Source organism: Lissotriton vulgaris, chromosome 7 (genome assembly GCF_964263255.1).
Source record: "Lissotriton vulgaris chromosome 7, aLisVul1.2, whole genome shotgun sequence".
NCBI classification, from domain to species: domain Eukaryota; kingdom Metazoa; phylum Chordata; class Amphibia; order Caudata; family Salamandridae; genus Lissotriton; species Lissotriton vulgaris.
Window position 1 is genome coordinate 880,177,393 of NC_141695.1, and position 23,384 is coordinate 880,200,776.

The following is a 23,384-nucleotide window of genomic DNA, read 5'->3' on the forward strand; positions in this document are numbered from 1 at the left end:
GGACTGCACTTTCCCGCTGCTCACATGCCGGGGTCACATCGCTGGCTGCTGCAGTGGCTGTCCACCTGGGCCCTGGTGGCAGTGGTCAGGCCAGATGGGCCCTGTGGTGCCCCGCCCTCGCTCTGCCACTGCGATGGGGACGGTAGGGTGGACTGTTCCAGCAGGGGCCTGATGGCAGTTCCCGTGGGGCTCGGCGCATTCACAAAGGCTCTGAAGTATTTTTATCGTGTGAGAAATGGATATAAAACTGTTAAACAATAACCAGTCTCACCAAATGATTTGCGGCAGTATATATTTAAAATGGGGTTACGGAATACTTATGAAACGCTGTCTATTGAAAACTCTGCTATAATATAATAGCAGCACATATGTACTGATTTCAATATGACTGTCTCCTTAATGTAGTTGCAGGCCATTGTAGGGTGATTCTATCACACTTAACACTAACGTATGTTGTTGTGTGTAGTTATCACACACACGTGGAGAGAATAGGTTGGAAACTCTTTAATTTTAGAACAACTGCAAAGTCTTGTTTGAGTAGTTTAAAGTGATATTTTTACTCTTTACCTGCATTCTCCCCTGGTTCTTCTTTCTATCTTCGTCCAATCGCAAGGAAGCGCCCATAGAATGGCATAAAGCGTTACACAGATGACATGCATGACAGATCCTGTATGAATGCACGAGGGGAGGGGAGCAACTTTCAAACATTGGTACTTCCATTGGCCTTGTTTCAGCAGTAGTAGCTGCAACTCACCAAGGATTGGCAATGCAGGATTTGCACGCACACCAAACTAAGTTTGCAAACTTCACAGTCTCTCTGCTTCATGCACAAGCACTTTTAACATGTGCTACCTACTCTGGAGCCACTGGAATTATGCAGCTTTTGGGGACAAAATAATGCCGCAGTGTTGACTAAATTATGCAACCCATCAACCAGGTATTGCAATACATCCAGGAATGGTGCACTTCCCCACCTGGGGACAACAATGCTGTCCAAAGAAAGATGAGAAAACAAAAGTAGCGCTTCACTGCAAAGTCTGTAAAGTGAGGCTGATGCGTTTGGATGTGAATGAATCCAATCTGGCCACTTTGCAACTACTCTGTCTTGCTTTATTTAGTTATAAATTTATTTTTCATATTTAAAACCTTTTTTTTCTGTCCATCCTGAGGCTGCACTTTGTCAGAAAAAGGGCATTCCCAGCAAGAGTGTTTTTCTTTTTTGGATCCATTTTACAGGGAAGCAACTAAATGAAAGAAGGAAAGAAAGGTTGTGAACATTTCTTCAAGTCACGGTTTTTAGTAAGGAGGAGCAAGACAGAAAGAGAGGGAATAATAGGAAGAGGGGGGCAGCTGTCAGCACAGAAAAGAAGAGGACATTGTCCGTGTCTTCTCTGGGCAGTAAGGAAGAGACAGAGTACTTTTCCTTCTCTGCCTATCCCCGAACGTCCACGAAAGCAAGCCAAGCATTATCTGAATGCCTTTGCTATTTCTGCCGTCCTGGGACACAGTTTTGAAAAGAAAAAGTGGGGGAACGGAATCTTTTTAATAAAAGAAGTAGGGGCACGCACAGACTTGAGGCTTTCTTGATGTCTCCGCGGCTAAGACTGAGTGAGGGGGCCCCTGAAGCATGGGCCCCACGAACACGGGGGCTGCGGGGGCCAGTGTTATGCCCCTGAGGAGGCTGGGACTAGCGATGATGGACAACCAAACAAAACAAGCTTTGGCATAGCCAATAGTTCTCACCTTTGGTACCTTATAGTGTTTAGCCAGACCATTGGCTTTGCCAATGTCTTCAAGCTATGTTGTAGCGAATTGTGGTTGCTGTGCAGCGTGTTGAAAAGCTATAATAAAAAGTGCTATAAGCATTTTTTTACCTTATTTATATAACCAAGAAGACATTATGTACACTGGGCTCTTGTAAGCTCTAAAAGACAGCTGTGATGAACAGGAATGAAAGATCAATCTCTGTGTAGGACAAATGAAGTGAGGGTTGAAGAGAAACAAATCCTGGACCTTTTTTACTCCCTTTCTTTAAGAATATGGAGAATATACTAGCCCTGAGGCATACTGGAAGCAAAACACAAGTGGATCTCTGTAACAAATGTAAGGTACAAGTCTTATGGTGTGTGTCTGATGCAACCAAAGAGTTTATTATTGATGAGGTCTCTGCTAAACACAGGATGTCAAACAAATTATCTGTGTGAAATCCCTAGGACTGATCCGCCAGGTCTAGTTCAATGCACAAATACATTTTGGCAACATAAATGAGGGAGGACGTGGAAGGCCATCTGTTGTGAGTAGAGCAAGCAGAGTCAAGTAGAGTACAGTGAAGTAGAAGACCGGAGCACACAATATACACAGCTAGGACAGCTGCTGCAAGCTCTGACAGCCATCACAATACAGACAGCATCAGTAGCACTTCGTCCCTTGTCTGCAAGACTGCACATTAAATGCTGTGCCCATTAGCGGGCATGTTCTCAGGCAAAACACCACTTGGTTAGGAACATGATATGCCAATAAAAGCGTTGACTTAATATTATGGTTTTAAATACAGACCAGAGTCAGACACCATAGAAATACGTGGTACAAATACAAGAGAAGAGGCTGAATCTATACTCAAAAATCATAGATCAAAAGGGCAAAAACTTTAGTTGAAAAGCATAACCATACATCTGCAGTCATTACCCAAGCCATTACAACACCTCCTATATAGACTCAACATGGTCCCAACCACACACCCTGCACTGTATAACTTGATTTCCATGTTGCTGAACAGTTCAGTGCCAAGTCAAGTCAAGTCAAGTCAAGGATTTATATAGCGCACTACATACCCAGAGGGTCTCAAGGCGCTTGAGAAGGGGTGGGGAGTTACTTGTCAAATATCCATGTTTTAAGTTGCTTTCTGAATGCTAGGTGGTTCTGGGTAAGGCGAAGGTAAGTGGGAAGAGAGTTCCAGGTTTTAGCTGCCAGGTAGGAGAAGGATCTGCCTCCCATGGTGGTCTTGTTGATGCGAGGTACAGTGGCAAGGGCTTGGTTGGAAGATCGAAGCTGGCGGGAGGGGGTGTAGAAGGACAGTCGTGTGTTGAGGCATTCTGGTCCGATTTCGTAGAGTGCTTTGTGTGCGTGGGTTAGGAGCCGGAAAGTGATCCTCTTATTGACGGGAAGCCAGTGGAGGTTTTTCAGGTGACCAGAGATATGTTCTTTACGCGGGATGTCTAATATGAGCCTTGCGGAGGCGTTTTGGATTCGTTGGAGTTTTTTCTGGAGTTTAGCGGTAGTCCCGGCGTATAGGGTGTTTCCGTAGTCCAGGCGGCTCGTGACCAGTGCGTGGGTGACCGTTTTCCTAGTTTCGGTGGGGATCCAACGAAATGTTTTTTTGAGCATGCGAAGAATGTTGAAGCAGGATGAGGAGACGGCGTTGACTTGTCTGTTCATTGAAAGTGAGGAATCCAGGATGATGCCCAGGTTCCGTGCGTGGTCTGTCGGGATGGGTGCTTTTCCAAGGGCTTCTGGCCACCAAGAGTCGTCCCATGCGGAGGGGGAGGAGCCTAAGATGAGGACTTCTGTTTTATCAGAGTTCAGTTTTAGACGGCTGAGTTTCATCCATTCGGCTACTTCTTTCATTCCTTCATGTAGGTTGGTTTTGGCGGTGCTAGGGTCATTGGTGAGTGATAGGGGGTTTAAAGCGCTATACAAATACTACAATACTACAAGTGAGCAAAGGCTGTAATTGGTACACTTGAGAAGCAACAACCTTGCCACCATAGATATCTATGGTCAAAGTTAGGGTCTCAATGAATGTCCGCTTCAAATAAGGATAGCGGGAAGGTGTGGGCGACATCTCTGCAATGTTGTCAGTCAGAAACACGAGACCAACTGCCCAGGAATAAGCCAGGCTAGACTGCGACCAGCCTTAATGTGGTAGGGGCTTGTTTTTTTTTCCTGGCTGGCAGGGCTCACCATAATTTCATCTTCCAATCCCGCAAAAGGCAGATTCCAGGCCATATTCTAACAATGGGAAGGGAAGCGCAACTCAACCAATTGCCTTGGATTCATCAAGGCTAGCCAGAGCCATTGCGACCAATCTTAATGTGGTAGGGTATGATGCCACCACTTTGCATAACTTTATCTCTAATCCTAAGAAAGTCAGATTGCAACACCTATCTCTGCAAGGTGAAGGGTTGAATGATGGGACCAAGCCCCCAGAAATCAGAAAGACTATCCCAAGACATGACAACCTGCCTTAAAGTAGTCAAGGGGTGTCTAGTTTATCTGCACTGTGCCTGTGCGGCCTAAAGTTCGATCTTGCATAAACAAAAGCAGACCAAGGCTCTGCTCTCATAGATTCATTTATTCTACGGAGACTGGTGAAGGATACATTGCCAAAAAGAATATTTAAGTGAACGTGGGACAGGTATAGCAGCAAACAGCTGTACAAAGCTAATTTACATGGAGAGCCTTTAATGTTGTAAACGTTTAATACTCAAGTCAGATTTCACAAATATAGTTGTGCAGCATAGTTTTAAACCGGCATTCCACTTTATCAAACAAACACTAATGATGATTTTACAAGAAGCTTTGTTTGGAACAAAACCACAAATTAACTTGGGCAAACTTATCACGTAATTTGTCCATTTCCATCACCAGTTCTTCACTCTGACGCTTTCTTTCACGATGAACATACCTAGATACTTGTTCTTTGGACTAAAGAAAGAGTTGCAGCGCTAAGTGCAAATTGCTCCAGGCTTGCAGGGTGGGGGGCCTTCACGAGGATTGTTAAAGGGGCACTGTGCCTTCTACTGCCAAAAAGATTAATTAACTGCATGTCCTGTAACTAATGCGAGCCTGCTTGGTGCCTAATAATGTAAGTCTCGGAGGACAAGCTGCAGCAGAAAGAGGAGAGGAGGCCTCGGTCCCTGGGGGAGCCCGTGCACACAAGAAGGGTCAGCTTCAGTGACTCACGCGCTTCAGGAAGCATGTTGGCAGCTCTGCTTTCCTACCCACTCCTCTGGCGAGTACATTTTACCTCATAAATGCCATTAGTGATGACGTGGCATTGCGTGACGTCATCAATAGAGTCTGTGCCATTGAGATACACTACAGAAATGCTAGCCCTCCTACTTATTTAGTCTCGCCTTAAGTTTATGAGACAACAAACAAAAATCAACGTTTCTTTGTTTGTATGGGTAATTTTATTTAACCCTTTTGTTCATTATTTTTAGTAAGATTTATCTTTTTCATAGGCAAGAAGAACACTTTATATACACCTATATACAAATACAAAACATTTATACATATTTACAACAACTATACAAATAGCACATTGAATCAAACAGTTATCAACAAACTTCTCGTATGAGAAATATATAGCAATTCCGTGTTCACAAATAGTTAATCTTTGTGAAGTAATCAAAAAACCGCTACTAAACCCAAAAGGTGGAAAAAAATAATGCGACAGAAATCAGAAATTAATTCACAGTTAGTTCCACTAGTAAAGACTGCACCCGTCAAGGGCAAATATTTTGAACTGTCTGTCTGTCGTTTGCCTTGCCAACGCGTTTCGAATCTGTCAAAGCTTACAGATTCTCCTCAGGGCTCTCTCAGTGTTTTGAATCTAAACAAAAGAATAAAACGAAGCTTGTTTCAGTGTTTGTGACTTATTTGTAAAGACCCCCCTAAATTAGCTGGACTGTGCTGAACTGGTTACCTTTATACAGAATGCGGTCGGCTCTCGTGATTCAGTTGTACACGAAGGGCTGTGCGCCGCATGAAGTCAGTAAATCAGAAGAATGATTCTGGAAAAAATAAATCAAAAACTTACGCCATCTGGAGCAGTGCCAAGCGACTACTACAGACCTAAAGCTGCACGCTCATACCTTAGTCGAGTGTGGCATTAGATGCTATCTTAGGTCCTCTGTTTGCTCATTCTATCCTTTCCGTGTGACCTGTAAAGCATAAGGGTCACGCTCAGTATTGAAATTAGTTGTGGTACAAAGACGCTCGTGAGGTGCTGCGGGATAATGTGAAGCCACCTACCTAGATTCCTGGTAGTGAGCACGGGGCGTCGATCGCCATGCCGTGTGCTCGTTGTCCTAATCTCACTCGGATTCAATCCGTGGCGGGGGTGCGTGTTCCTCGCTGTTGTTTACAGTTGCGCGGCTTGCTCGCGCTAAAAAACATAAAAGGTCCCTTAGTCCCTGACTTAAAACAGACTTAATACAGTTTAGATGTACTAAAGTCTCACGCATTAGGAGCCTCTCTCACGCTCACCTTTCTTCCTCAGGAGCGAACCAGGAAATGCAAACACAGGAACAGCCTGGTGGCTGTACAGGGCTCCTACATCATAGTGCTGAAACTCACAACATACGCCAAATGGTATTGAAACATTGGCACTTGCTGGAACAATTAGAGACACCTATTCCTCGTCCAATATTCGCTTTCAGAAGAAATCAGAATATTGGCCAACAACTAGTCCGTGCGGATATCAGATTAGCCAAACCTAAAAGTGACTTGTTGTCAAAATGGGGTCTTAAACCCATCGAGGGACACCATAGGTGTGGGAATTGTATCGCGTGCGATACAACCATTGAGGGCACCACCTTTCAACATTCCAACACGTCTTGGTCTCATACCAGTTTCACCAACTGTAAAACAAAAAATGTCGTCTATGCCATAATTTGCGCCTGCCAAAAAATCTATATTGGGAAGACCAATCAGCAGGTCAACACACGTATGACCCAACACAGGTCGCGCATAAAAAAGAAAGTACTAACTGCGCCCCTCGTCCAACATTTCTCCGAAAAACAACACGGGGAAAATGATTTCACTTGGACCGTGTTATTTAACATTAATCAGCCAAAAACGGGTATCAATATAGAACAGATCCTTTTAAAAAAAGAGGCCTACTTGATACTCAAGTTCAACAGCACCCAAACGGGGTTGAACACGCTTTCAGAAATCTCAAGATTGTAATAAGTTCATGCACTTAAAATTTGGAAACTACAACATCCAGAATGCTTAGCTCCAGGCTCACTATGATGTAGGAGCCCTGTACAGCCACCAGGCTGTTCCTGTGTTTGCATTTCCTGGTTCGCTCCTGAGGAAGAAAGGTGAGCGTGAGAGAGGCTCCTAATGCGTGAGACTTTAGTACATCTAAACTGTATTAAGTCTGTTTTAAGTCAGGGACTAAGGGACCTTTTATGTTTTTTAGCGCGAGCAAGCCGCGCAACTGTAAACAACAGCGAGGAACACGCACCCCCGCCACGGATTGAATCCGAGTGAGATTAGGACAACAAGCACACGGCATGGCGATCGACACCCCGTGCTCACTACCAGGAATCTAGGTAGGTGGCTTCACATTATCCCGCAGCACCTCACGAGCGTCTTTGTACCACAACTAATTTCAATACTGAGCGTGACCCTTATGCTTTACAGGTCACACGGAAAGGATAGAATGAGCAAACAGAGGACCTAAGATAGCATCTAATGCCACACTCGACTAAGGTATGAGCGTGCAGCTTTAGGTCTGTAGTAGTCGCTTGGCACTGCTCCAGATGGCGTTGTAAGTTTTTGATTTATTTTTTCCAGAATCATTCTTCTAATTTACTGACTTCATGCGGCGCACAGCCCTTCGTGTACAACTGAATCACGAGAGCCGACCGCATTCTGTATAAAGGTAACCAGTTCAGCACAGTCCAGCTAATTTAGGGGGGCCTTTACAAATAAGTCACAAACACTGAAACAAGCTTCGTTTTATTCTTTTGTTTAGATTCAAAACACTGAGAGAGCCCTGAGGAGAATCTGTAAGCTTTGACAGATTCGAAACGCGTTGGCAAGGCAAACGACAGACAGACAGTTCAAAATATTTGCCCTTGACGGGTGCAGTCTTTACTGGTGGAACTAACTGTGAATTAATTTCTGATTTCTGTCGCATTATTTTTTTCCACCTTTTGGGTTTAGTAGCGGTTTTTTGATTACTTCACAAAGATTAACTATTTGTGAACACGGAATTGCTATATATTTCTCATACGAGAAGTTTGTTGATAACTGTTTGATTCAATGTGCTATTTGTATAGTTGTTGTAAATATGTATAAATGTTTTGTATTTGTATATAGGTGTATATAAAGTGTTCTTCTTGCCTATGAAAAAGATAAATCTTACTAAAAATAATGAACAAAAAGGGTTAAATAAAATTACCCATACAAACAAAGAAACGTTGATTTTTGTTTGTTGTCTCATAAACTTAAGGTGAGACTAAATAAGTAGGAGGGCTAGCATTTCTGTTCTATTCACTGTAATTTGGGTCCAGCTGCCCCCTGTCCCAGGACCAAACTCCGTGGTTTTACTAATTGAGATACACTACAGCAGGAACCTAGCTACCGATTCCCTAGTTTTTACAACCACAGCAATCTCCCAACAAAGCATTTTCATTTAAACAAACTTACCCTTCCCAGAAGTGTAATCCCAAAGCTGAAGTGATACTTTCTTGCCGTGCTTGCAGCCCTGGCAGCTAACATATGTTGTGGTTCCTCTCTCCTGACGTGAACAAATAAGGCCTTGATGACCCGACTACATCACAATGTAATCTCTGCCTCTGCTGCACTTCCGCTTTCTGCAGCATCATCCACAACATAGCCAGCCCTTGGCGGACTTAATTCGTACATTGGAACCTGAGCTTGTGGCGGCAGCAGGGTGGGGGTGGAACTAACAGCATTAGTTCGAGATTGTGAAAACATTTATTGCATTGGGGGCGGGGGAGGAAAACAGCAAAAGTGTGCACAATATAAAAGCGATAAAAGCCCGGGAGTGAGTGGTGCACTCCGGTCGCTCCCGAGAACCATAGGCCATGGGAGTGAACGTTTAGAGAAAAGGCGGGACAAACACCCGCCTTTGGCCATTTGCGTGCTTTTATTGTTGGAAGCCACACGCAATAGCCAATAAAATTTGTGGGTGGAGTCCGACCCACACAGAGAAGTCTCTTGGAAGTCTGAAGTGATTCCAAGAGGCCCTCTCCTAGGGCAACGCATGCACACTGCGCTAGGCTCGACCTAAAAAAGAGTTTGACGACCAAAAATATTAGTATGGAACAAGGAGCCTCTAAACAAGGCCATTCTATGACAGACCATTGCTTCAGTCTGTGGGCTCATGGGTAGAAGGCAATGGAAACAACAGAGAATTTTTTTTGCTGTTTCATAGGTTTTAGTTGAGCTTTCGACCTAGTGGATCGCACTATATTGCGGGAGAAACTTTGGCCCCTGAGCATTCCCTGTGGCTTACTTGCATTCCTTGCATCACCAGAAATGTATTTCCCTATATTTCTGTCTAATAGAGGGGACAACCACACTACAGAGTTTTTGGAATTGCTTTACATGTTGGATCTTTGGTTACCTCTTCTCAAATTCAATCATATGACGAAATATGATCGACTGTTATAACCAATATTACAAATGAAAAATTGAAAACATGAACTACAAATAAAAGATGATCTTTTGAATCCCTACATTTGGAGTACGCCTATTAACGTTCTTCACGAGCTCTGGCGCTTTAAGAGTGCTCAGCGGTAGTCCTTGCTCGTAGTGAGGCTTTCATGCTTGTAATGTTCTAGCACCTCATGGACCAGGAGGTGATCACTCTGAGCACCTAAAAGGATATTACTATTATATACTGTATTGATACTTGATTAACAATTTTAGTATAAAAGTGAGTGCAGCGCGCCCCCACAAGTTTACATTGTTTTATAGACATGTGTCTAAACAATGATAAAGATTTTTACCTATCTACCCTAAGTAAGTAAAGATTATTTTAATGTAAAATGGTTATCCTGACCTACCTTTTGCGTTGAAACTTTGTTCCTCACAGTATGTTTTTTTGAAGGTCAATGTTGCATAACTATAATTCACAGATTTTCAAATATTTGATTCATACTGTTTTTAATGGTGTCAATGCAAAGAAGTACAATGCATGACAATTACAGCATGTTTTTGATTTGGACCTTATAATGGCTCAGCACGTTCAGGGGAAGATTTTTCTAGTTTTTCTGTCCCTTGCGGTCTACATTGTTACAGTGGCATTTAATGCAGGAGGTGGGTCAAGACACCTATGCAAAAGCAAACCTTCTTAACGTCTTAGGAAATGCATTAAACACCTTTCTTGTGAGCATTTATCCAGTATGCCTTTGTAATCGCCAGGGTGTGAGAATACCATCCAGGAATTCATTTTAGTGTGTGAAATTTGAGTTAAAAATGTTTATGAAGTTAGCCATCCTAAATTAGCCTATTGGTAAATGATACACTGTGAATTCCGTATTGAGGGGGTGCAAAAGAAAAAGGCAAACAGTTGCACTTGAGTTCAGAAATTAAAAGCTCAAAGGAACAAGCTAACATAATGTGAAAGAGTGTGCCCAATACTGTAAATGTTTATGCTCATCTGTGATGCCAGGCCTTAGAATATCTAGCTTAGTGCTTCATTTGTTAAGGAATGTGCTAGGACACAAACCTTTCTTAAAGCACTGCCAAATGACGGGAAACAGCCATTACTATGCAGTCATTGCAAAGCACTACTTTTACAACGCAGCTGTTACAATGCAACTGCCTTTACATCGCATGCCATTATAACGCATGCCATTACAATGCATGTCATTACAATGCATGCCATTACAAGGCATTATAAGGTAACTAATGGGGATTGTTTTGTTTTAGGGTGGGTATGGGTTTTGGGGTACATGGGGATAGTATTTTTACCCCTACACTATCCAAAACTTACCCTACTGTTGCATTCACTGGAGTGGGAATAGTAATTTTTACCCCTACACTATCCAACACTTACCCCACTGTTGCCCCAAATGTATTATGCATTGTAATCGTATGCGTTGTAATGGTAGTTTCTTAAAATGTGTTGTAATGGCATGTTATAAAATCATGCGTTGTAATGGTAGTTGCGATGTAAAAACCGGGTTGTAAAGGCATGCATTGTAATTGATTGCGTTGTAACATCATATCTTCCCAAATGACAGGCTTGCCAAATACCATGGCTGTCTAGTGTTGACACAACACCATGCATCTTTCTTCCTCCACCCCACACTTCCTATCTGCTTATCTCACTCTTGGAGTCTCTTCTTCCTTCATCATTGCTTTCGCCTTTTCTCACTATTTTAACATTATTTTTTTCCTTCTAATTTCTCTCTTTCCTGCTTTTCTCTTTCGTGCTCTGGGTCAAAGTCTGATTACTAAAGTAAGTCCTGGTTCCTGGAAGACTGCAGGGGACCACCACCTGCAAAACTTTAAAATTAATCTACACTAATACACAAAAGATAAGCCAACGCAGTGTAGGCCCTACCGTTGTACAAGTGTATCGTACTAAATATCATCAGTGAACCCACACTCAACTTTTCATGGCCCCACTGCCTGGAAGCCACAACAGAGGAGAGGAGTTGGCCTAACGGCTAGGGCGGTCATCCTTGAATCTGGGGAACTGGGTTTGAGTCTCGGCAATGATGATGAACATCCTGTGATTCTGGGAAAATCACTTAATCTCCCTGTGCCTAACAAAAAAAATATTGTGTCCTCATGCAATGCAACTGGTGCTTTGTAAGCACTCTGATACCCGATTCGGGTCAAGTTTGTGCTAAATAAAAAAAACAAAAAAAACTATTCGATCTACACCACAACAATTAGAAAAGGAGCGTCCACTATATTATTTTGTTTCTGGCCCAAATTCGGGCAATCCAATATTAACAACTATAACAATGATGAACAAGAAGTGAGATTCAATTATAGTCTCAAGAATGCGTCCAGTATCCAACTTTTATTAATCTTTCAAGACATGAAATTTTCCAGTCAGACCAGCCAACGAGTTTCATCCTCTATGGACTTCATCAGGGTTGTGCTTTCCAAACCTGTGTGATTTTTAAGTAGCAAGCGGTATGGCCTCCTGTTTCTGTGTCTTCATGGGTTTTAAATCCCTTTTTGGGTGGTGTAGTACACCTAAATCGTCTTCCTCCTTCGTGGCTCAGGGCTCGTGTGTCACAGAAAACTGCCCAGTACGCCCTCAAGGATGGTGGCCCTATTGATGACCTGCAAGCCCAACCTATTTGCTGTTCTTTGAGAATCTTCAGTCATATGTTCCTGTCACGTGTGGACAGTCCTGGCTTCTGGAATGTAGAAGGGATCTGACTACCTTGAATGATTAGCCATGAGCGCCTAAGCCTGACCTTGTCTTAGGGATCATCACATCACCTTCCCAGGGCACACCCTGCGATTTTCATTCATCCATCTCACTAGAGGCAACTTCCCATTGTAACATTTTCTCTCTCTCCACTTCAAAGTCAACCAATCTTCCGTGGACATTCTGTCTCAATAAGACTTCAGTCACACCCATATATCTACCTGTGCAATCACTCTCTCACACAGGCAGCTGGCCCTACCTATAAAGTGATCAGACCACACCCACCTTCTTGTTGGTAGAGGATCCCACTGTGTTATCCCACCCCTAGTTTGTTGTGTACAGTTTTTCAACATAGGTTTACCTAAGTGGATAATCAAGAGCAAGCACCCAGTACACATTTGTTTTCATAATAACAACACAGGCATTTGTATTGCTACTCTTGCATCTCTTAACTCACTCTGAATCGAGTGACCCCTACTGGTGTAACAAAGTGCTAGATGGCTTAGATAGTGATCACTGTATATATGATTCCTTTAGAGTTATTGCATGTCCTACTATTCCTCTTCTAGATTGCCAACATTTGCAGATGAGTCTGTGGCCTGGTGAAGCAGCCTCTAAAATGATTTCATGCTTCCGTGAGGCCAAGTATTCTACATATGTGTGTGTGTGTGTGTTTTTTTTGTTAATTCAGCGGTGACCCTAAACATTGCAAGCAGATTGCTGTTTGTAAGTTGCCAGAATATGGATATGGGGTTTAATACCTAAAGTCACCCACCCATTATAGCATGTGTGTAAAAGTTGGCCAGTTTAGCTTTCATGAGTGTGGTGGAATTAATCTACATGGGATTATTGACTTTTCTGCCATTTCTTGCCCCTTGTGTGCCTGACTGTTGGTGTCTTCATTGTCTTACTTTGGGGTGGGTTGTGCTGCTTTATATTTTTTTGCTTCAGAATGAGCTCTGTGCATGTGTGATATGGAAGATAGGTGTGATATGGAGGCATGAGCGATACGTGTAATGTGGAAGACACGTGTGATAGGTGCCATCATGTTCTTGGGTGCAGATGTTTTTCAACTGTACAAATTCCTACAGTCGGATGGTGTTGTCAATCATCTGCACAATGAGAACCGTGCGTGCACTGTCACTTGCAGTCATGTTTATGAATGTTATTTGCTTGTATGTGAGCAGAAGAAGTTATATTTTAGCACATCTGCCATAAATGCTATTGGGAGGTTGACTTGGCTCTGGTAGTAATGATCTGTCAGATATGGCATAAGGCTAAACCCACAATAATCTTTTTAGGTGTGGATAAGGGGCAGTTTAGTAGTCTACAGGCCCCATGTAATAAAACAATCATAAAAATACATAAAATATATACGTGCATAGAGAGTCTTTGGGGTAGCCTTCTACAAGTAGCAAGTTACTGAGTTTCTCATTGATCAGTGCACTCTCTGCTGACTTTATACCCGCATCATCCTACCAAAAAGGAGGAGCATCTGCACTGTGTGGAGCACTGGCAGGCCCTCTGTTTTTAAATTTTCAGGACTGTGAGTACCGGATTGATGATCAGCTTTTCCTGGGCTATGCTGGTTCCAAGAAAGGCAACGTGATTGGGAGTGGACTGTTTCTCAGTGGGTTGTGCTGTGCATCAAAATTTGGAATGCCTTTGCCAAAAAGGAGCTTCTTTAGGGTATCAGGGTTCATACCACCCTTGGCAAACACTGCTTATTTTGCATTATCTGCTAGATGCAATATAGGCTTCATTCCTTTCCATCCCCAAGCATTATTGCCTTACCACTTAAGACTGCGGGCATGGCCATTATGCCAGATCTGTGCTGCAAACGTCCCAATTTGACCATCTCTTCAGATCCGCCACTATGGCAATGCTGCTTGGGTAATGATTCAAGATGTGCAGAACGTGCAGTTAGAAGTATCCATCCGAAAAAAAAGATACTTACAATCTATCTGGTGGATACTCTATCTGCCTCAATGTATCTTCTTACCAATCCCATTCACCTCACCATTCAGAAGTGTAGTGATACATTTGACACAATAATACAGCAAAGGTAGTGGTGGTTTTGACAATCACACCTCCTTATTCTACAAAAAAATTCTAAATTGTTGTGGTTATTTCTGAACAGATTCGTATTCTTATAGTATCGGTGCCCCTCAAGGTAACAATAACATCAGGCTACCACTGATGTTGGCTCAACGAGAGTTCCCTAGGGACTCGTTATCAAGTACTTATAAAACTAGTTGTACCTCGGCACTCATATATTTTATATCAAAAGCATATGCTATTTGGGGGGGGGAAATTCCCAGTCCTGACTAAGCATGGGCGGAAAATCCGTTTCGCTCGCGGATTTTGCGGATTTTCGGTAAATTCGCAATCCGCGAGATTCGCGAATCTCCCGCAAAATCTGCAAATCCGCGAGCAGCGGATTTTGCTCGCACTGTTCGCGTGAGTTCGCGGCTTCCCAGTACAACTTCGCGCCCCGCGAATAAGTGCAAAATTGCAGAAATACGATCTTAGCAAAACTGAAACTACTTACCAGGTTCAAAAGTTCAGGCTCATCATTAGTAGCCATTTCCTGTAGTGCTTCCTGAGGGCCCCCTCCAGAGTTCAGTTGCCAGTTGCAACTATTATGTGACCCTGCTCTGAACCTCAGAATAGTTACACATATGCCACAAAGGTCCTGAATTACAGCTAAGGGAGACAAGCAGGAGCCAGGCTGGAAGTTCAAATCCATTAATCAGCCCCTAATTCATTATTGTCAGTTGGGGCAGGGCAGGTGTTGTAACTAATTTTGCAACAATGAAAGCACTTAGCAAGTGCAAAAGATCACTAATCAGGAAGCACTAAGGAAGCAGGTGCCAGCTAAAAAAATATTCTGTGACACATTAATCAGCCCCAAATTAATTCAGGTCACTTGAGGCAGGGAAGGTGTGCTTGCGTTGCCACAATAATGTACACTGACTGGACAACCAGAGGGTGCTGTGATGAAACAGAGGGTGGCATGGGTGGGCCAGAGGGTGGCATGAGTAGTCAGAGAGTGGCAGTGGTGACAGAGAGTGGCAGTGATGAAGAAGAGTGTCCCAAACAGGCTGGACACGTAGAAACAACAAGTTCGCGAAACTTGCGACCCGACAGGTAAGTTCGCAATTTGCGAAATTGTACAAAACCCTCGCGAACTGGCAGAAACCCACGCAAACACAAAAAAAAAATCCGCAAATTCGCGAGAATTCGCGGATTTTGCGGATTGCGAGTTCGCAAATCCGCAAAATTCGCGAACGCGAGATTCGCAAAATTCGCCCATGCTTAGTCCTGACCCGTTTAAGGTGTCCTGACTTATGATTTCTGATATGAACAATACTTGTATCTTAGTACAGAAAGAGAACATCAGAACATTACATTCATTTTGTGATTTAATGTCTTATTGGGTGAAATTCATCTCAATACAATTCTTATTGACAAAACATAATGCAGTATATAAACTTTGATGGACATCAGTATTATTGCATGTTTTTTCTAAATTCTTCACTTTGATCCCGAAGAACTGACACAGGCAGCCGACACGTGTTTCGTTACTAAGCGTAACTTCATCAAGGCTGCAAACAAAATAGAAACCCATTATGTCTATCCTCTATCATTCCTATTGTTTAGAAAGAATTCTATATAAAGTAGCATATTGTTAAGCGTGACAAGGTGATCCTGGCAGTTACGTTCTCTTTAACACATTTGGTGCAAGAAGATGTTTAGTGAACAGGCATAAGGAAGGTGATTTTGTGATTTCTTTAACAAAAGGTGAACAAGAAATGAATAAAGCAGAACCCAGAATCAATACCAAAATTTGATTACTACAAAGTGAAAAGCATGAAACGTCAGTTTTTGGACGCGTTAGTGGTGAGCCAACCAAAGTACGGAATTCCATGCCAGAAAATCGTGTAAGACTAAGAGACTTTGGGAGATTTGGCAAAACAGAATTCTAAAAGTGTCGCTCTCAGCATTGTCAGAAAGGTAACGGATAAGTACCTTATTCGTCTTGTCACTAAGGAACATCAATGTGTTAACGTGAAGATTTCCAAAATGAGTGAGTTCTCAGACCTACGAAATGCGAAAAAATTGCAAAGAAATATATTGTTTAAGATGCATGCATGTATTATTTTTACACGGCGATAATAAAGTCCATTATAGACAACCCACGACAGCAAATTTACCTTGTATGATAAAACTGTTGCTTCCTGGCCAGATAAGAGCAACCTGTCATACCCCCAATTAGAATAAATGTAGTTCTGTAAAGAACATCAAAATTAGGTGTTATGTGATACTTTTTTTGAAGATCAGTTTAATTTGTAAAAGAAGCAATTCTTTTAGGTAATCATAAGTTTACCTCTTTAGATATACAGTTGTCTAATCGATATTTTTTTCCAATTTTGATTTGAAGATCATTCCATTAGATGATCCTATGTTCAAAACGCAGAAATCATGATAACATCATTAAGTAAAATAGAATGGGAGACAGACCGCAATTATCACAATATTCAACAGACGGACGGTCCGCACGGCAAACATCGTGGTTCTTCTAATATGAGATCATGAGATAAAATCAAATTGTGCATATTGTAGAGTTTTAGTAAAAGAAAGAATTATATTTTACGCTATACATTTCTATGGCAGAATGGATCCCCAAGAAATTCTTTATTAAAATTCATACCTCGTTCCACTGCCTACAGGCGAATAATCCATTGGGCTTCCAGTTTTCTAAGGGCAGCAGTACCATCCCCACCCCTTGGGTCATTGTTAGCCTGGGCTATTCCATGGAATCTAATATTTGCTATACATGTGTCTGGATGTACTCTGTTGAAGTGTCCTGCCACTGGGTAGCTGTTGTCATTATTTCGAATTGCCCTCATGTGCTCCTGTATCCTTTCTTTTAACGCTCGTATTGTGCTCCTCTGTGTGTTTTTTTTCTCTCTCTTGATTTTGCCGATTGTAGGGATATATCATAGCCCCTCCCAAATTTAAATCTATTAAGCAAGTAATCAGGAACTACCACTGGCTAACTGTGAGAAATCGGATCAGATTTAAAACCTTGTGCCTCAACTTCAAAGCATTGCACGGTCTTGGCCCGGTGTTTCCTAAACAGAAGCTTTTTTTCTATCAACCTAACAGATCACTTAGATCTGAACATCTGCACCAATTGGCAGTGCCACGGACCAGGACGGTCACATGGGGTGACAGATGTTTTACGAACACTGCCGCCAGACTCTGGAACACCCTTCCGATGATGATTAGATCTTCACCTTCATTACTTCAGTTTAGAAAATTGTTGAAAACTTGGTTGTTTGACCAATAATTTTCATTGTATCACTTTTGAAGTCCGATAATGTTTATCACAGAGACAATAAGCAGAGTTATAGCGCCAAGACACCCATGGGTATAAGTTGCGCTTTATAAATCTTGAAAAAAAATAAATAAATAAATGTAAATACTGCTATCACTGTAGGTATAGTGTAAACACTGTTTCCAAGAAAACGTACCCTTAAACATCAGGAACTTACTTATTGTAGAGGCATGGACTAGCCTCGATAGCGGGTACCGTGAAAACCCCGACTGTGTAGTAAGTAACGTTACCATGCTATAATGTGACGCTTAGTTTGCCTTCAAAACAGTATTTCCCAACAGATGATGTTTAACAAACGGGCAAATCTAATGAATTGGTCATAGGAGAATAATACTCTCTTCCTCTTAGAATGCTTTCTTGCTGTTTGTAAACATGTTACTTTCCCCTTAACAGAGAGCTGTTTTGTACATAAAGTTACAGAGCTCAGTACATAGGACCTATCGTATTCCTATCTTTCGAGGGACTAAGAAAGCAGCACGCTGCCGTATCCGCAGATATCATTAATTAGTTTTCTGGAGTTAGAAGGATAACCTCACATCTAACTGAGGACCAATACTTGGGGATCCATTCTGCCTTAGAAATGTAGAGCGTAAGATATCATTCTTTCTTTTACTAGAACTCTACAATATGCACAATTTGATTTTATCTCATGATCTCATATTAGAAGGACCACGATGTTTGCCGTGCGGACCGTCCGTCTGTTGAATATTGTGATAAATGCGGTCTGTCTCCCATTCTATTTCACTAAATGATGTTATCATGATTTCTGGGTTTTGAACATAGGATCATCTAATGGAATGATCTTCAAATCAAAATCGGAAAAAAAATATGGATTAGACGACTGAATATCTAAAGAGGTAAACTTATGATTACCTGAAAGAACTGCTTCTTTTACAAATTAAACTGATCTTCAAAAAGTGTATCACATAACACCTAATTTTGATGTTCTATACAGAACTACATTTATTCGAATTGGGGGTATGACAGGTTGCTCTTATCTGAAAAGGAAGCAACAGTTTTATCATACAAGGTAAATTTGCTGTCATGGGTTGTCTGTAATGGACTTTATTATCGCTGTGTAAAAATAATACACACTCGCATCTTAAACAATATAATTCTTTGCAATTTTTCCGTCTTTCGTAGGTCTGAGAACTCACTCATTTTGGAAATCTTCACGTTAACACATTGATGTTCCTTAGTGACAAGACGAATAAGGTACTTATCAGTTGCCTCTCTGACAACGCTGAGGGCGACACTTCTAGAATTCTGTTTTTCCAAATCTCCCTAAGTCTCTTAGTCTTACACGATTTTCTGGCATGGAATTCCATACTTTGGTTGGCTCACCACTAACACGTCCAAAAACTGACGTTTCATGCTTTTCACTTTGTAGTAATCAAATTTTGGTATTGATTCTGGGTTCTGCTTTATTTACGTCTTGTTCACCTTTTGTTAAAGAAATCACAATATCACCTTCCTTATGCCTGTTCACTAAACACCTTTTTGCATCAAATGTGTTAAAACAAAACGAACATCAGTGCCAGGATCACCTTGTCACTCTTAACAATATGCTACTTTATATACAATTCTTTCCAAACAATAGGAATGATAGAGGATAGAAATAATGGGTTTCTATTTTGACAACTTTTGTTTGCAGCCTTGATGAAGTTACGTTTAGTAACGAAACACGTGTCGGCTGCCTGCTTCAGTTCTTCGGGATCAAAGTGAAGAATTTAGAGAAAACATGCAATAATACTGATGTCCATCAAAGTTCATTTACTGCATTATGTTTTGTCGATAAGAATTGTATTGAGATGAATTTTACCCAATAAGACATTAAATCACAAAATGAATGTAATGTTCTGATGTTCTCTTTCTGCACAAAGATACAAGTATTGTTCATATCAGAAATCATAAGTCAGGACACCTTAAACGGGTCAGGACTGGGAATTCCCCCCCCCCCCCCCCCCAAATAGCATATGCTTTTGATACAAAATATTTGAGTGCCGAGGTACAACTAGTTTTATAAGTACTTGATGCATTTGACACTGAATACATTTCCCAAATGAGTTTTGTTACTGGAATTTCTATCAATATTTTGGTCCTTGTTGCTGCATCTGAGAGCATGGAAAAAAGGATGAGGAACTGATATCTAGGTCGTGGATAAGGTGGAATTTACCTGAGCTTTGTGCTCCAGGCCCTCACCAAACCTGGTAAATAAAGCCAGCCAACTGGAGATGTTCATAGATATGCTGATCTGGGAGCCCTGAGAGGGAGGACAGGTGCTGTTAAAGAAAATTTAGACGCAACAAGCTTGCCTGGCTGAGAAGAGCTCCGATGAAATTCGGAGCACATGTGGCTGGCAAATCCAAGATGGCCACAGTGGTGCACATCCTCCGTCAAGGCTTCCGAGCTGGACTGTCTGAACTGGGGTGGCGGAGTGAGCTAAAGAATGATGGTGGATTAAACCCAGATCAGTTGACTGGGGGTGAGTGCTTGCAATGTTTAACACTCCGCCCATCATCCCCTTTGGTTTTGCTTTGTTCGCCCTAAGTTGGCAGGGTATGCCCAGACGTGGGTCCCTTGCTTTCTTTGCCACTGGATTCAAGCTAGCCTGGCTGATGACGGCTGAGTAGCCAGAAACCGGTCCCATGATGCCAGCTTCTGTTCCAGGGAGGACATGGCTTGGCAGTTCGGGCTGGACTGTTCCCATGAGTCACAGGGTCAGACTGACTCGCATATGGCCATGTCTGAACTGGGGTGGCGGAGTGAGCTAAAGAATGATGATGGATTAAACCCAGATCAGTTGACTGGGGGTGAGTGCTTGCAATGTTCAACACACTGTTCATCATCCCCTTTGGTTTTGCTTTGTTCGCACTAAATTGGCACGGTATGCCCAGATGTGGGTTCATTGCTCACTTTGTCACTGGATTCAAGCTAGCCTGGCTGATGACGGCTGATTAACCAGAAACCGGTCCCAGGATGCTTTTTTCTGGTCCAGGGAAGACATGGCTTGGCAGTTCGGGCTGAACTGTTCCCATGAGTCACAGGGTCAGACTGACTCGCATATGGCCATGTCTGAACTGGGGTGGCGGAATGAGATAAAGAATGATGATGGATTAAACCCAGATCAGTTGACTAGGGGGTGAGTGCTTGCAACGTTTAACACTCCGTCCATCATTCCCTCTGGTTTTGCCCTGAACAGGCTCTAAGCAGTGTTTCCAGTGACCGCGATGGGATCAGCACTACAAACCTCAGGTGTAGAGGGGGTGCAGCATTACTCCTTGAAGAGCAAACTGGAGGAGAAACCCGCCTAACAATGCTTTGAGCTGCAACATGGGGGAGAGAAAGGCCCTGACTTGGGAAACAGTCTTTACCATGCAGTCAGAACCACGCAATACCATTACCACACATCCATTACCGTGCAATGACTTTACCATGCATTGCCTTTACAATGCATGCCGTTACCACAAATATGCCTTCACCATGTATGCCTTTACAATGCAAGGTAATTATACTTAAGATAAATGTTTGGGTGTGTGTGGGTGTGTGTGTGTGTGTGTGTGTACATATATATATTTTTATATATACAAACGTTATGGGTTGGGGTAGATAGAGGTATTGGGTGGTAACTGTTTTTAGGGTTTATCAGTGGGAAAGGGTATTGTGTGGTAAGGGTGTTATTAGGTATTAGGGGTGGGTATGTGTATAGAAGGTAAGGGTGATTTTAGGGTTTAGCGGTTGGTAAGGTAGTGGGTGGTAAGGGTATTTTTAGGGTTATGGGATAGGTAGAAGCACGGTTGATTTTATGGTTTAGGAGTGGGTAAGGGTATTGAATGGTAAGAATGTATGTACGGCTTAGGGGTCAGTAGGGGTATGGGTTGGTAAAGATCCACCTAAATAAAATACAAGTTATATATATATATATATATATATATATATATATATATATATATATATATATATATATATTTTTCCCCAAAGAGCCCCGAAGCATTAGAAGTGCACTCGACATCTCCCTGCCATACGGCTTAAGGTACAGCCTGCATTCCTGCTCCACTTTCATTTTAGCATGCCGACGCGTTTCAGGGTTCCACGACCCCTTCTTCCTGGGCTTCAGCAATCAGCTTTCAAAAAACCTCGTATCCGTTTTTCTGGCCTTTAATTATTTCATTGTTTCCCCCAGTGGGCGTATTCTCTGTGCATACATTACAAATGCCTTATGGGACATGAAGTCTCATTACGAGGAAAAGTATTCCTATAGTAAGTTTTAAATGTACTGCTTGCATGTTACGGTTCGTAATTGCCTTAATTGCTCCATAGTTTGTATACCTGTATACCGCATGAGGTAGGTCTGGAAGCCTGTAGGTACTACTTAAAAGACAGACCAGTATGTTTTCTCTTGAACACAGAGATGTTATTAAATATGGTATCTCTATGTTTGAAAAATAATTTTTTCATCTTTGATCATTCGATATACTGTCAGGCCCGGGGGACCGCGATGGGGACCTGCTTCGCCCCCAGTTACGCAGGTTTGTACCTGGGCTGGTGGGAGGAGCAGGTGGCCAAAAACATCAGTGCCTTTACCCAACATGTGGTCCTCTGGGCCAGGTATATCGACGACATCTTCTGCGTTTGGAGGGGTGATTGTACAGAAGCTGCAGCATTTGTAGATTGTTTAAATAATAAAAATCGGAATCTTACATTTACATGCACAATGGACCAGCACTGTATAGAATTTTTGGATGTAGTTGTTAAAACCAAAGAAAATCATTTGGAAAGTGAATTGTTTCGTAAGACAACTGCAGGCAACAGCATTTTATGTGCTACTAGTTGTCATCCCCCAAAACTGATCAACAGCATACCATATGGAGAATTATTAAGGGCCAGACGTAACTGTAGTTCAGATGCAACTTTTGCAGAGGAAGTTACTGTTATGCAGACTAGATTCAAAGAACGAGGCTATTCACAAAAGGTCATTAAAAAAGCCTATGAAAAAGTTGAGGAAATTAAAAGGAGTGACCTTCTGGTTGAGGATGAGCTAGTGGAAGAAACAGAACCTATAAGATTCATTACCACCTTTAGTAACCAGGCAAAAGATGTCAGGAAGTGCTTAAACAAATTCTGGCATGTTTTGGGCACTGATGAGACCTTGGAAAAACATATTAAAAGCTATCCAAGTGTCACTTTTAGACGCTGTCCAGCTCTAAAAGACATGTTATGTAAAAGTAGCTTACCTACAGAGACAAAATGTAAATCCACAATCCAGGGATTTTTTAGATGTTCATCCTTTAAGGCCTGTAGGAACAGTCCTAACTGTAAACAGATTAAACTATCCCTTAATAAGAAACCAGTTATCATTCCAAAACATCTTAACTGTAAATCGGATTTCTGTGTATGCGCATTGATTTGCCCATGTCAATTGATTTATATTGGAAGTACCATCAACCCTGTCAAGCTACGCATCCTGGAACATATGCGGCCAATCACAAACGAGGATAAACAATATCCAATTGCTCGCCATTTTAAAGAACATCACGAAAAAGATGCTAATCTTTTGAGATATTGTGCCCTTGAAAGAATCTTAAATTCTGAACGAGGAGGGAATAGGCTCCAGGATTTGCGTAGATTAGAGTCTCGAATGATAATCAAATACGAGACTATGCAGCCAGGAGGAATAAATAAGGATGAAGAACTATCAGTCCACATCGGCTGAGATGAAATTTTCCTCACTGTTTGGTTATCTGTGTTTAATGATTGAAATAACAAATGTCGCTGTGTTGCCTCTTACGGTACATTGTTGTAACATGTTTTTAATTA